Genomic DNA, 13,686 nt, shown 5'->3' with positions numbered 1-13,686 from the left:
TTTTTTATGAAGAGAAGTCCGAGAAGAAGTTTTAGAAGCTCTTGTGAATCCGCGATAGGTAGACAGTTAAAATTTTCAACCACAGCCGGCTGTTATAGGAAATCAGGGTCTACTTTTTGTTGAAAAATGGAGAAAGATAAAAATAAATAATATAAAGTAAATTTAGGACAAGAGGGTTTTCAGCGGTGGTCCATTTACTTTTTCATCTGGAAGCTGCGAATTGGTTTTAATGTTTGAGCAGGGGACTTTGCCAGGTGCGCATTTGCACAAATGAGTGCGAGTCAGCCCCATGCCCGACACGGACAACCACCTCTTCTTGGCGCGGTATTGTTTTTTTTTTATCCTGAATCGTGGTTCTACTACACGCGTTTCTACATTTGAACGGAATTAATTATCTAATTAATACATTAGCTATATCTAGTTGCATGTTATCAACCACGGCCGTCTCGAGATCTGCTTCGCGCTCATAGCGGCCCAGGCAAAGATTTCCTCTCCTATGTATTTCCGCGAATACCTTTTTTTAACACTAGGAGCGCTGTCCGAGCCCCCCCTTAAATGTAAAAAATCAGCGGGATATTTAATAGTTTTCTATGGCGGTAAATTCAACTAGTTAATCATTTTTGCATTGTTTTTCAAAAACTTCTGGAAAGTTTGGGATATACAACTTATGATTTGATCTTTATCTAATAAGTTTTCATTTAAAACATTTATTTAATTAAAGTAATATGCTTATATTGAGTTATATTAGTTAATTGCTAAGCCTAACCAAAGTTTATTTTGTTTTTCACAGGTTTCAAGTTTTTAAACCAGTATTCACATTTATTTTATCAGAATTTTAAATAAATAACCAAAATATTATTCATATTATTTAATAAATAGCTTTATTATTCTTTAAATTAAGTTCACATTTCTCAAACTTTAGTTTTAAAATCAGAACAAGTGTCCATTCTTTGCTAGAAAATTATTTTCCTCAATATCTAGAAAAAGTTCAAACCGACTACGAGAAGAAAATATTGACAAAGGAAACATATGAATCTATTAGAATAACTTCATTGTCTACAATATCTTGCGTGTCATACCTCCTTAAATCTGGTTTCCAGTTTGTCTTGACAAGAAATGTAACGAGCGATGCTATTGAAATGTTTTTCAGCATTCTCAGGCAAATGGCTGGAGGGAATGACATGCTGGATGCAAGAGCCACTATATTCAGTTTGGAATCCATCCTTAAGAGATGCACTATATCATTATTTATTTATTTAGAGGTTATCTACAAAGCCGCATAGGCCAACTTATGTGTAGACTTACAGAATCGCAGGATTAAAAATGAACAGAATATAAAAAATTGTATAAAAGTAAGCAAAAAAAAATAATAATAGTAATAATAATGAGAATAATTAAAAGCAAAAAGCAAAGCCAACATTAAGAAAACAATGAACAAACGAGTAAAAAATAATTACGAGATCATGACCAGGCAGATAAATGTTCAGATAATTGCTGATTTAATTTGTAGAAAGGTCGTACCCCTAATTATCACAAATATTACCAAAACTCTGTCCGCAAAATTTTAGAAAGTGAAAGAACTTGTGCATAAGCCTCTTTCTCAAAAAGTACTCAAGTTGTAAATTCTAAATTTTTCCTATCTATTGTTTAGTTGTGTATCATTCAGTGGGAAATCCACCTTGGTTTATTATATTTATCAGATTTAAATACCTTCCAAGTTTCCATCACTATTTTCATTCATAGAGATCTTCCAAGTGACAGTTAGTTAATCCATGGCAGTATAAATCATCATTATATGTTAACTCATATTCCACCTAGTCAACACATATAAATTATCACACGTTAACCCATATTTCAACTAGTCAATATTTGAATAAATAATCATACTACGTTAAACAATATTCCAACTAGTCCTGTATAAATTATCATTATAATACATCATCCTATATTCTAACTATTATGTATTATTAAACTTATTTTGGCTCTTAAAAAAACAAGTTAATACCTTAATAATAAACTTTTACATAATCTTCAAGAGAAGTCACATTTGTTTTCTTTTAAAATTCATTTATTTTACTACTTTAATTCAATTAAGTTTTTAAACATTAATACAAAACACAGGCCTCTGGAAGTTACTACATAACAAAAATACAGCTGTAAGGAGAACCAAGTGTTTATGTTTACATTTTTATACAGAAACGTCGACGGTGACTTCTGGCTCCAGAATGACCAAATTTCAATAACGTTTTTCAAAACTTTACTTTGCGTTAAAAAATCTGAAAAGGTGTTTAAATTTTTTATTATTAATTAACTTAAATATTACTAAAAAATATTTTACAAAAAATTACACATTACGCTATAATAATTGAAATTCCAAAGTTCCGCGCCGTTCCTCCCATTCGATAACATGGCTGTGAATTTTCTCAAGGGGGGGGGGCTAGACTAGCGCCAGAAAACGATGTGAGAAGTTTTTGAACTAATTTCCCATACGCGATTTTCGTACGATCGCCTGGGCCGCTATGAGCGCGAAGCAGATCTCGAGACGGCCGTGTCTCAACTTTATCCACGGATATCCTAATCGTTTAGTTTTGGAAACCGTTAATTTTGTGACAGATATATATAAATATATTATTTTCAGACCAAATAAAATCCGAAACATTTTATTTTGAGGTACTCCACGCAGTTCAAAACTATCATAGCATGCTGCAATGTTTGTTTTAAGAAGTGGGCAAGCCCTTTGGTGTATTAACTATTAACTACTGGACACGGTACTCAATGATATTTCGCCTTCAAAAGCGTCCCCCAAAAAATGTTATCACGGTGTAATTTTTTATTTTAATTATAAATATTACAAATGTTATTGCAATAAACAAATTTCCAATATCAATAGAACAAAACACCAACTTTAGACCCAAAACGTTATTAAATTATCAAAGCAACAAAATGAGAAATATAAAATACAACATTTAAAATTATTAGAAACGTAAAATATACGTGCAAGAAACTATTTTATAGAGAAAAACCAACCCATTCTATTATAGGTCTTAAACAATCATTTTTATATGGAAAACCAAAACTATAAGTGAAAGCACTAATAAAAACTGCGTGGGCTCATGACGACAACCCAACGAAACCGATAAAAATCAATGCAAATAAAAAATCGCATACATGAATTATCTCCCCCATTATCAACAAGCAAGAAAAATAACCAATAGAAAAATATATAATAATAACCCAACTAAGTAACAAGTTAATTAAAATACTTAGGAATCAAGAAAAAGTCAATCTAAATACCCACAGTAAGAAACATTGTATTAACATAAATATTAAATAAAAAATATAATAATAACCCAATCAAACAACAAGGTCATTCAAATACTTAACTATGGTCAAAATTTGTTAATCAATCAGGTTCGATAAGTTTCGACTATAACTTTAATGTATCTTTCAGAGTTTTCAGATCTTTTTCTAAACTATCAATTTCAATTTCAATTTCAATTTATTAGTTTCTATTTTACAAAGACTTGGGGTTAGATAGGGCTAAGTCAATGATGACTTGTAAAGAACCTTCAAAATGACCGAAAACATCACACAACACGTTTTAAGACTATCATCAGATCCGGTATGTATTTTTCATATTTGGAAAACGGTAAATAATTAATAAATGTATTTTAAATTTTAAAGTGCGCAAAGTTTGTTATTAATTTTTTTAAATTATTGAGAGGTATTTTTATATAAGGAATTTATTTAAGCAAACCAATAATTCAAAGTGAGAGCACGGAAAACTTTGTTGATGTACTAAGACTCATTTAGTTATTAAGGGTTTCAATGTAGTCAGGGTCGGGGAAGAGACGAAGCAAACTAGTGAGCTCATGTGGTCTGAATTTATTTCGTATAATTATTTTAGAAAGTTTCGGTTCGGAAAACAAAGAAATTTGGGAAAATTTTAGTTTGCTGGCCTTTATAACAAATATGTATGAAACATTTATCTGCCGCAATTTTAACACATATAATTTATACATTGTGAATACTCCATTGTGCTAAACACTTATCAGATTACAATTCTTACGCCGTTTAACGGATTTGTGACAAAGTAAGAAGCGAGAAAACAAAATTATTGGTTTTTAAAACCGGACAGCCGTAAAGGTGATGCGTTTGTTCGGAAAACTCTATTTTCTAGGCTATTGGCTTCAATGTTATTTCAGATTGCACTTATGAATTATAACTTCTTACGATTTAACTAAATAGAAATGCACTGGACCCCTCATGAATTGGAACTAAAAGAATTTCCCCTTTTGTTTAAAAGAAATGGAGGGTCTCTCCATTGGGTTTTGGGCTCAGCCCTCCGACCGGCAGTAGCGGCGCCAGCAACAGGCCGGGTGGGCCTGGGCCTACTTGAAATTTTGGTAGGGGCCTCCAAAAGTCGTCTTAAGGGGCCTCCAAAATTGTATTTATGGGCATCAAAATTATTTAAAATCCAGAAATTCTGTAACTTGTTTGTGAAATAATTTATTTATTTATTAATTTTCCAATATTCAATGCGAGTGATTCGCTTAACGACACTGCTGTTTTTATTCCTTTCAAAAGGTACGAGTAACTTTTCTTTGACAGTAGTTTTTTTTAGTTTTAATTTTCCGCGAGCGCTACTATATCCAAATATCTTTAATTTTATCTTTACAAATAAATGGTTCTTAAACTTACTTTACTTAGGGTACCTACGTACATTCATTTTCGTAAAGTTGTAAGTTCTGATGTAAGGGATGTACATGTAAATTTATAGACTCATTGTTAAGGGTTATCGGTACACAAAAAAGGATAAACAAACACTCTGTTTTTAGTAATGTTTAAATTCATAATGAATTCTTATTTATTCGTCGCGTACCCATTTTACCGAAACATTTCACCACTAGCTTTAAAAAATCAAATAATCTACGTGGACGGATTAGAAAAAATTGTGGGGGGGGGGCCTCCATAATTTTGGTGGTGCCTCCGAATAGTTGGCCTACCTCCCCAATAATCCTGGCGCCGCTACTGGTCTGCGTAAGTCAAAGGAACATAACAGAAACCAAAATTGACGTCTTAAGGTGGGTTCGGGAATGCTTCTATCACACCGAATTGTTTATGAAAAAGTAAAACACTTAAAGTTAAAAATTGCAACATTTGATATTTTAGATATTTATCAAAGGAATAATTTGAAATAAAAAATTTTATTCACAAATAAAATCATTGATGCTATAATATCAAAAATCAACTAATTTTAATGGTAACTACGATTATTAAACCCGAAAAAGGGGCTTACACGTTGTGAATTGAACTTGGGAGGACTGGAAAATAGGTTTCGTGTGAAATCTCATTTGTTTTCTCAATTTTGGTTTTGTGAACCAAATCTTTAAACTGTAATCCTTAAAACATTTTTGAGACCTGTTTTAGAGGTACTCATTTAAAAAACAGTTTTTTTTAATAAAAACTAACTTCGGTCTTTTTAATTGTTAATCTAAAAAAGTTGAGATATTTCGATGGAATTCCTGTCCTTTAACAAAACATACACTTGTATTAAACATGGTTGCAAGAGTAATTTTATTAAAATTTCTAGGAGGATTAGATTATGTGATAAATAATAATAATAATAATCAGCTAGGCTACTACCCAAGGCAGCACCACCCTAGGCCTAAGTAGTCGAGCGACTTTTGAAGCCTTTTAATTCAGGTGGCCAGGTTACAATGCGTAGGAGGGTGGTGGCAAGCCCTGCAAGCCCTGCAAGATACGCGAGCCAACAGCTCCCTACACTAACTATTGCCGTTAACCTAAACAACAAAAACAAAGGCAATCAAAATGAGGGGGGGGGGGGGCGAAATTACAAGGTTCAAAGGTTAAGCAATTTCCTAGAGAAGGTGGGTTTTAAAAACCACCACACTACTTTAAAACTAATTTCGGTGATTTTAATAACCTTGTCTACATTTGCTAAGACCTAGTTAAAAGTCAACCTTAATTTCGTTAAAGACTGTGTTTTAAAAAACGTTTAAGAATAACGAAGAGATATCGTTTCGAAAATTACAAATATAAACTCCAAACTCATTTGCATATCGTCCCTGAATAATCTCTTTTTTCAATTAATGAGACATTGTTTAAATTAGTGATTTGCTTTAAAATCGATCGGTTTTAAGAAACGCAGATCTCAGCACAACAATCAGAAGTTCTCACATCCTTTTCGCAGACGTCCGGTTTAAAACAAGATACATTTGATAAATACCTAATATCTAATTTAGGTCAAGAAAGTTTACACACCTGGCAATTGACCAATACAGTTCAATTTATTGTTCATGAAACTCAAAGTTAAAATTTTCGTAGCAGCTCAATGCTAATGTGGTAGGGCTAGTGATTTTCGAGATAAAACCTTTTGTTCGTTCAGTCGATTTGGCAGAACAAACTTGCCCATACATCAATTATCGGCGAGCTTGCTGTACCTTTATTAGAAGTAACGTTTGCTGTTTATGAACGAATTTCAAAAGGTATTCTCATCGTTCCACGAGTGGTTTATTGTTTATTAAATGATTTGCCTTTCGCGTGTATTCTGAAAACCCGGGGGTTTCGTTTTAAGATTCTGAAATAAACAAAAACGCCACTTGAACGATTTAATCATTGCACTGAAAAGATGGGTGTGGAGGCCTTCGTAGCTAAAAGATGTTTTTAGAAAGAAGTGGCACGTAAGATAAAAGCTTGGACAGCGTCTTTTATATCAAAGTTTTGGCGTCCAAATCTTAGAGTGATATATATCGTGTTAATAAAGTGTCGAACGGCGCCAACAGTGTTATGTCCTTGGTCAAATGGGGATCGAGAAGTTATTTCTTGCGACAAATTGGTGTTTCCAAACCTTTAATATTTAACGTGCACTCGTCCTTTTGCGTTTTTACTTAGAGGGCCGTACTTGTGTTCAAACATTAGTGGTAAATTTCGTAATTGGACTTCCAGAAGGTTCTTTGTGCGCAAATATCAGATAGAATTTACGCAATTTTGACTTCAGATTTCTTTTATCTCCAATAGCTACTAAGTGTTAATCCGCAGAAATCAGAATTATGGACGTTCAAACTAACTTAATAAAGACTCCCTCTTGTTTATCAATTCAAAAGGAACGTCTAGTAATCTCTTAATATATTGACCTAATTCCTAATTCATAAACATGAAAATATTAGTATTTGTGTCCTTAAATCAATTAACGACCCATTTCTTAATTTGACTGTGATTCTGAAAAACGTAATTGTGCGAATGTAATTATATCATCCAAGATTAAATAAATTATTTACTCTCGCAGATACATTGGGGCACACTTTAGTTGTGCTTCCCATTAAAATCAATAAATACGCACCTGATTTAAATTACAAAACAAAAACCAAAATGCAATGACTATTACTCGATAGTGAAATTTAAAAACGTACTAAAGAATACGATTTTTTTCAAATACAGGGACATGAAGATTTCATTGTTCGCCAATTTTTGCCGAATCACGTAAAAAGTTATTATTCGAATATTGGTTATTTTTTTGCGTATGTTGTTTTCAATTTAGTCAACACAACGTAAGTACGAATTTATTTCACCAATCCCAATCTACCATTAAAACCCAATTATTTATTTTGGTAATGAATATCGAAGACTTTGATTATTAATTATAAAATCGTTTTCAAACATTATTATAATTATTATAATTATCATTAGAACCAGGTCAGATAGCGTCTTCATGAGTCATTATTTCAGGTGTTTTTTGCATATGAGATGAGTGTGTCATCATGTCATTCATGCAATGCGACCCTACACTGAGAGAAAAATATTGGGTAGAAATTACATGGAACTCCTGGACGCACAGTAGCCAGGAATGTTCTGTATTTTTTACAGAATGTTTCGTAAATATCTTTTACTTGAGATTCCTGTAATTTATACAAATATCTCATAGTAAAATTTTCAACCAGAATCATTGTATTGTATACAACTGAAATAATAATTAAAATTTCTAACACGCCTGTAAATTTTACGGAATTTACATTTAAAAACTGCGTGAATATAGCCAGGAAATATTATATATTTGATTTGTTCTTACTACCCTTTTTTAAAATAATTTTATGTACACTAAACATTTCCGTAATTAATTTTTAACCAATAAGGTACTTTAATTGTAAAAAAAATATTCAACGCATTTGCTAAATATATACCAATAAGCTCCAGCAGAACTAGAGTCCAAAGCAAAAGACATAAACACGTGCACAACATAGTAATGCAACTTCTTGGCTCGAAATCCCGACACGTATTAAACTTAGTTCAAACCACAAACACTAACGCGATGAATTTGCATTTAAATGTATAAACATTAATTTGTTTTAATTTGATGGGTAATTAAAAAATAACTCCATTGGTGCTTTTACGAGATGTCACTAAAAATCTTTTCTTCATATTAGTTGATTTACAACAAATAATGCATTTTTATGGATTATTACTGTTTGGTAGCAATTCAACTTCGACCACAATAACTACAGGAACTACCTGTATTTTAAATACCTTAAAACGTCTTCATTTTTTACTGTAAATACATAGTAGAGATAAGTCGGTGTGTATACCGATATGAGGTCCCGCAGGTGGTGAAACAGTCCCCCTTTGGGGGTAAGCAATCCCCCCATGGTTACACGGATAGCCCCCATTTTGCGTACATTTTCGGCGGGGTCAAAAGGTAAACTAATTTACGAGGTTGGGTCAAGAGGTTAGATGATTTACGATACCCGGCCCCTCATAAAACCTAGGTGGTAAGCATCACCCCCCATTTTCGGCAGGTCAATAGGTTAGATGATCTCTCAGTGTCGCTATTCGGTAGGTGGTGTGGAATCAGCTGACACGATGTTATGCAAACAGCTATAAGACCGAGTAGTTAAATAGGTCCGTCAAAACCTATCCGTCATGGTGAATGTCTGGCCTAGGGCACCTGTCTTTCGAGGTGGTAATAAATAGTTTAATGGGTTTTCGCCGACAAACACTTTCCGCCGACAAACACTTTTCCGACGACAAACACTTTCCCCCATTATTTTCAAACACTTTACATCTTATATATGGGCCCCTAAGGGGTGTAAAAGGGTAGCGTAAAATAGCGGGCGTCCTCGCTAAAAGTGTTTTGGAAAAAAAGAGCAGAGTGTAAACAAATTATAAGGTTTTATTTATACATGGCATTCAAAGTTACAGTACATTAAGCGGATGAAAAAAAACCGCTTAAAGATAAAACAATTTATTTTTAATATATTTATGGTTTGTAAAAGTTAAATACACAAAACATATTTTGGTTGGCAACTGTTTCTTTAAAATCTTCAATAATTTTAAATGCTGTTACGTAATTGGACGCGTAGCGTACAACGGTATCATACCTTTCATGTTCAACCGATATAAATAAATTGTTTGGTTCTTTATACTTTATATTTCGTAAATTTTACGATAATTATCGGTTATAACTTAACCCATTAATTCAAAGAGTTTTTGGTTCACTTTAAGGAGTTGAATGTGCGAATTAATGAAATATTTGAGTCTGTCCAATTCTCGAGTTTCAGGCGCTTTGATTACGACCGACGCTTCGGATATCGTACTTTGAAAGGTTAATTCTTTTTGGTCTGACATGGCAGCGGTCACTAGCGCATCAGATAGCGGGAACGGTGATCGAAAGGGGAGCCTTTGTGGATCATTTATTTGTTCCCAGTGCCCGTATAAATCGTCCCAGGCGCGCGAAGACATCTCAAAGACCTGGTATGAGATTTTATTGCATAGAGCTACAGATATATCGAGCTCAGACGTAAAACCCGTAGTAACGAAAAGCTCGGATGAAAGTGAATACCGAGGGTTAATTTTCCGCTGCGTCGGGTCAAATTTAGACTTTTTAGTCGGTCCAGGAACGTTATCTGCACAGGATCGTTTAGACATGATGCTCGAGAAACGGGTTGTAGTGTACTGACGATGGATGATGGGGATGAATGCCTTATATATAGATAATAATTTGATGACGTAACAAGGATGACGTAATGGGTTGACTCAATGACTCACGCGATTAGTCAAATTTTGCGGTGTTATGTGTATAGCGACGGTCATATTGGTGAACCAACCCTTTTAATTTCTAGAATATAATTAATAGGGACAAGTTAGGGTCAATAGGTCCTATTTCAAAGCCTATCCCCCCTAGGGCACCGGGTCTTTTCGTGGTGTCAACCCCTTTGATGTTGCTCGCCGACAAACACTTTTCAAACACTTTCGCGCGAAGCTGTCCACCTACGGCATCTGTCAAACACTTTTCATGCGCGTGGTGGTAATAAATGGGTCGACCCTTTCCGCCGACAAACCATTATTTCCAAACACTTTCGCTGTCTTACGGCCCTAGGGGGGGTAAAGGGTAGACAATAGGTCAAATGATTTATCGATAGTTGGAGGATCCCCCCCCCTTTAGCGTCCCTATTAGGTAGGGGTGGTGGAATCATCTGACATGATGTTATGCAAACAGCCAGTAGCTATAAACCCGAGTAATTGGCCTACTTACCTATAGGTCAATGGGTCCCTCATTATTTCTCAACCACTTGTCAAAGCCCTATCCGTCGCTGTCAAACACTTTTCTCAGCGTGCGAGTGGAATCTTTGGTGGTTTTATGTAATAAATCCAAGCAGTTCAATGGGTCGAGCCTTTTGTGTATCTATTCATAACTATTTTCACTGACAAACACTTTCCCCTTGTAACATTATTTTCAAACACTTTTACTACGAGCAAAGCTATCCGTCTTACGGAATAAGTGAAGGCTACCAGTAATTAAGAATTAACATTACAACTAAATAATTATATATAAAAAAAATGTGATTTCTAAGGTAGCTTTAAAAAAAATAACCAAAAACAATCTTACTTTTGAAAAATGACTCTTTAATATCAAAAATCGTCTGTCATACTCGGAAACAATTAATTGATCACTGATGTCGTTTCTAATATTTCTTCAGCTTTTAAAGAAAAAAAGAGTTACTCGAGCTAAAAATATAAAAACTGATAAAAACTTACATGGCTACATCCTCATCCGAGAACAGCGGAGATGGATTTCTAGTGGACTTGGTTGGATACAAAAAAAGAACAGAGTTGTGATGTCTTAGGGACCAAATCCCTGGGTTTTTATACCCAAAAATACCCCAATACACACTTTGCCCCCCCATACGTAGGGCCATTTGGGATGTAAAAACCGAAATCTATGAGAATCCCTCGTAGTTTAAACTGAAATAGTTAAGAGGTTCTATTCCCGCTACTAGTTTATGGGCCTCCATAAATTTTACGAGCAAAAGAACATTTTTGGTGGGAACACTCGTTTGTTATAACCATTTTAGCGCTAAGAATCCACACCTGATGTAAAAAGTTGGGGGCCACTTTTTCAATTTATTCGCCATGGTCTCTACAAATCATAGAATGTCGTAGAAAAATAAACCGTTTTTATAATACACTCGGCTCTTTTTTACCAAAACGACACTTTTAGCTAGCAAGGGGGGACACCCGCTGTGTCTATTTTACGTACGTGGCTAAGGGCAATTCACTACCTTTTGCCCCTTAGGGGGGTTATTCCGTAAGACGGATAGCTTTGCTCGTAGTAAAAGTGTTTGAAAATAATGTTACAAGGGGAAAGTGTTTGTCGGTGAAAATAGTTATGAATAGATACACAAAAGGCTCGACCAATTGAACTACTTGGATTTATTACATAACACCACCAAAGATTCCACTCGCACGCTGAGAAAAGTGTTTGACAGCGACGGATAGGGCTTTGACAAGTGGTTGAGAAATAATGAGGGACCCATTGACCTATAGGTTAGTAGGCCAATTACTCGGGTTTATAGCTACTGGCTGTTTGCATAACATCATGTCAGATGATTCCACCACCCCTACCTAATAGGGACGCTAAAGGGGGGGGGGATCCTCCAACTATCGATAAATCATTTGACCTATTGTCTACCCTTTACCCCCCCTAGGGCCGTAAGACAGCGAAAGTGTTTGGAAATAATGGTTTGTCGGCGGAAAGGGTCGACCCATTTATTACCACCACGCGCATGAAAAGTGTTTGACAGATGCCGTAGGTGGACAGCTTTGCGCGAAAGTGTTTGAAAAGTGTTTGTCGGCGAGCAACATCAAAGGGGTCGACACCACGAAAAGACCCGGTGCCCTAGGAGTGATAGGCTTTGAAATATGACCTATTGACCCTAACTTGTCCCTATTAATTATATTCTAGAAATTAAAAGGGTTGGTTCACCAATATGACCGTCGCTATACACATAACACCGCAAAATTTGACTAATCGCGTGAGTCATTGAGTCAACCCATTACGTCATCCTTGTTACGTCATCAAATTATTATTTATATATAAGGCATTCATCCCCATCATCCATCGTCAGTACACTACAACCCGTTTCTCGAGCATCATGTCTAAACGATCCTGTGCAGATAACGTTCCTGGGCCGACTAAAATGTCTAAATTTGACCCGACGCAGCGGAAAATTAACCCTCGGTATTCACTTTCATCCGAGCTTTTCGTTACTACGGGTTTTACGTCTGAGCTCGATATATCTGTAGCTCTATGCAATAAAATCTCATACCAGGTCTTTGAGATGTCTTCGCGCGCCTGGGACGATTTATACGGGCACTGGGAACAAATAAATGATCCACAAAGGCTCCCCTTTCGATCACCGTTCCCGCTATCTGATGCGCTAGTGACCGCCGCCATGTCGTAATCAAAGCGCCTGAAACTCGAGAATTGGACAGACTCAAATATTTCATTAATTCGCACATTCAACTCCTTAAAGTGAACCAAAAACTCTTTGAATTAATGGGTTACGTTATAACCGATAATTATCGTAAAATTTACGAAATATTGTATAAAGAACCAAACAATTTATTTCTATCGGTTGAACATGAAAGGTATGATACCGTTGTACGCTACGCGTCCAATTACGTAACAGCATTTAAAATTATTGAAGATTTTAAAGAAACAGTTGCCAACCAAAATATGTTTTGTGTATTTAACTTTTACAAACCATAAATATATTAAAAATAAATTGTTTTATCTTTAAGCGTTTTTTTCCTCCGCTTAATGTACTGTAACTTTGAATGTCATGTATAAATAAAACCTTATAATTTGTATACACTCTGCTCTTTTTTTCCAAAACACTTTTAGCGAGGACGCCCGCTATTTTACGCTATCCTTTTACACCCCTTAGGGGCCCATATATAAGATGTAAAGTGTTTGAAAATAATGGGGGAACGTGTTTGTCGGCGGAAACCCATTGAACTATTTATTACCACCTCGAAAGACAGGTGCCCTAGGCCAGACATTCACTATGACGGATAGGTTTTGACGGACCTATTTAACTACTCGGGTTTATAGCTGTTTGCATAACATCGTGTCAGCTGATTCCACACCACCTACCGAATAGCGACAGGGGGAGATCATCTAACCTATTGACCTGCCGAAAATGGGGGTGATGCTTACCACCTAGGTTTTATGAGGGGCCGGGTATCGTAAATCATCTAACCTATTGACCCAACCTCGTAAATCAGCTAACCTTTTGACCCCGCCGAAAATGTACGCAAAATGGGGGCTATCTGTGTATCCATGGGGGGATTACTTAATCCCAAAGGGGGACTGGTTTACCCCCCCCC

General features: G+C 35.4%; 1 long non-coding RNA gene across 2 annotated transcripts; it reads right to left on the bottom strand.

The window, feature by feature from the left end:
• Positions 1-939: 939 nt before the first annotated feature.
• On the bottom strand, positions 940-1,763 carry LOC149963126 (uncharacterized). 2 transcript variants are annotated; one of them, XR_016480185.1, is made up of 3 exons: positions 1,711-1,763; positions 1,080-1,223; positions 940-997 (listed from the first exon to the last, which is right to left on the bottom strand). It is a non-coding gene; the product is annotated as an uncharacterized LOC149963126 (long non-coding RNA). The 2 variants fall into 2 exon arrangements; XR_016480184.1 differs by having other exon boundaries at positions 942-977.
• Between the last annotated feature and the right edge of the window lie 11,923 nt (positions 1,764-13,686).

The sequence above is a fragment of the Leiobunum rupestre genome, chromosome 1 (genome assembly GCF_980474605.1).
Source record: "Leiobunum rupestre chromosome 1, qqLeiRupe1.1.hap1, whole genome shotgun sequence".
Classification (NCBI taxonomy): Eukaryota; Metazoa; Arthropoda; class Arachnida; order Opiliones; family Sclerosomatidae; genus Leiobunum; species Leiobunum rupestre.
Note: the sequence above shows the minus strand (reverse complement) of the source record. Positions and strands in the feature narration are given on the sequence as shown.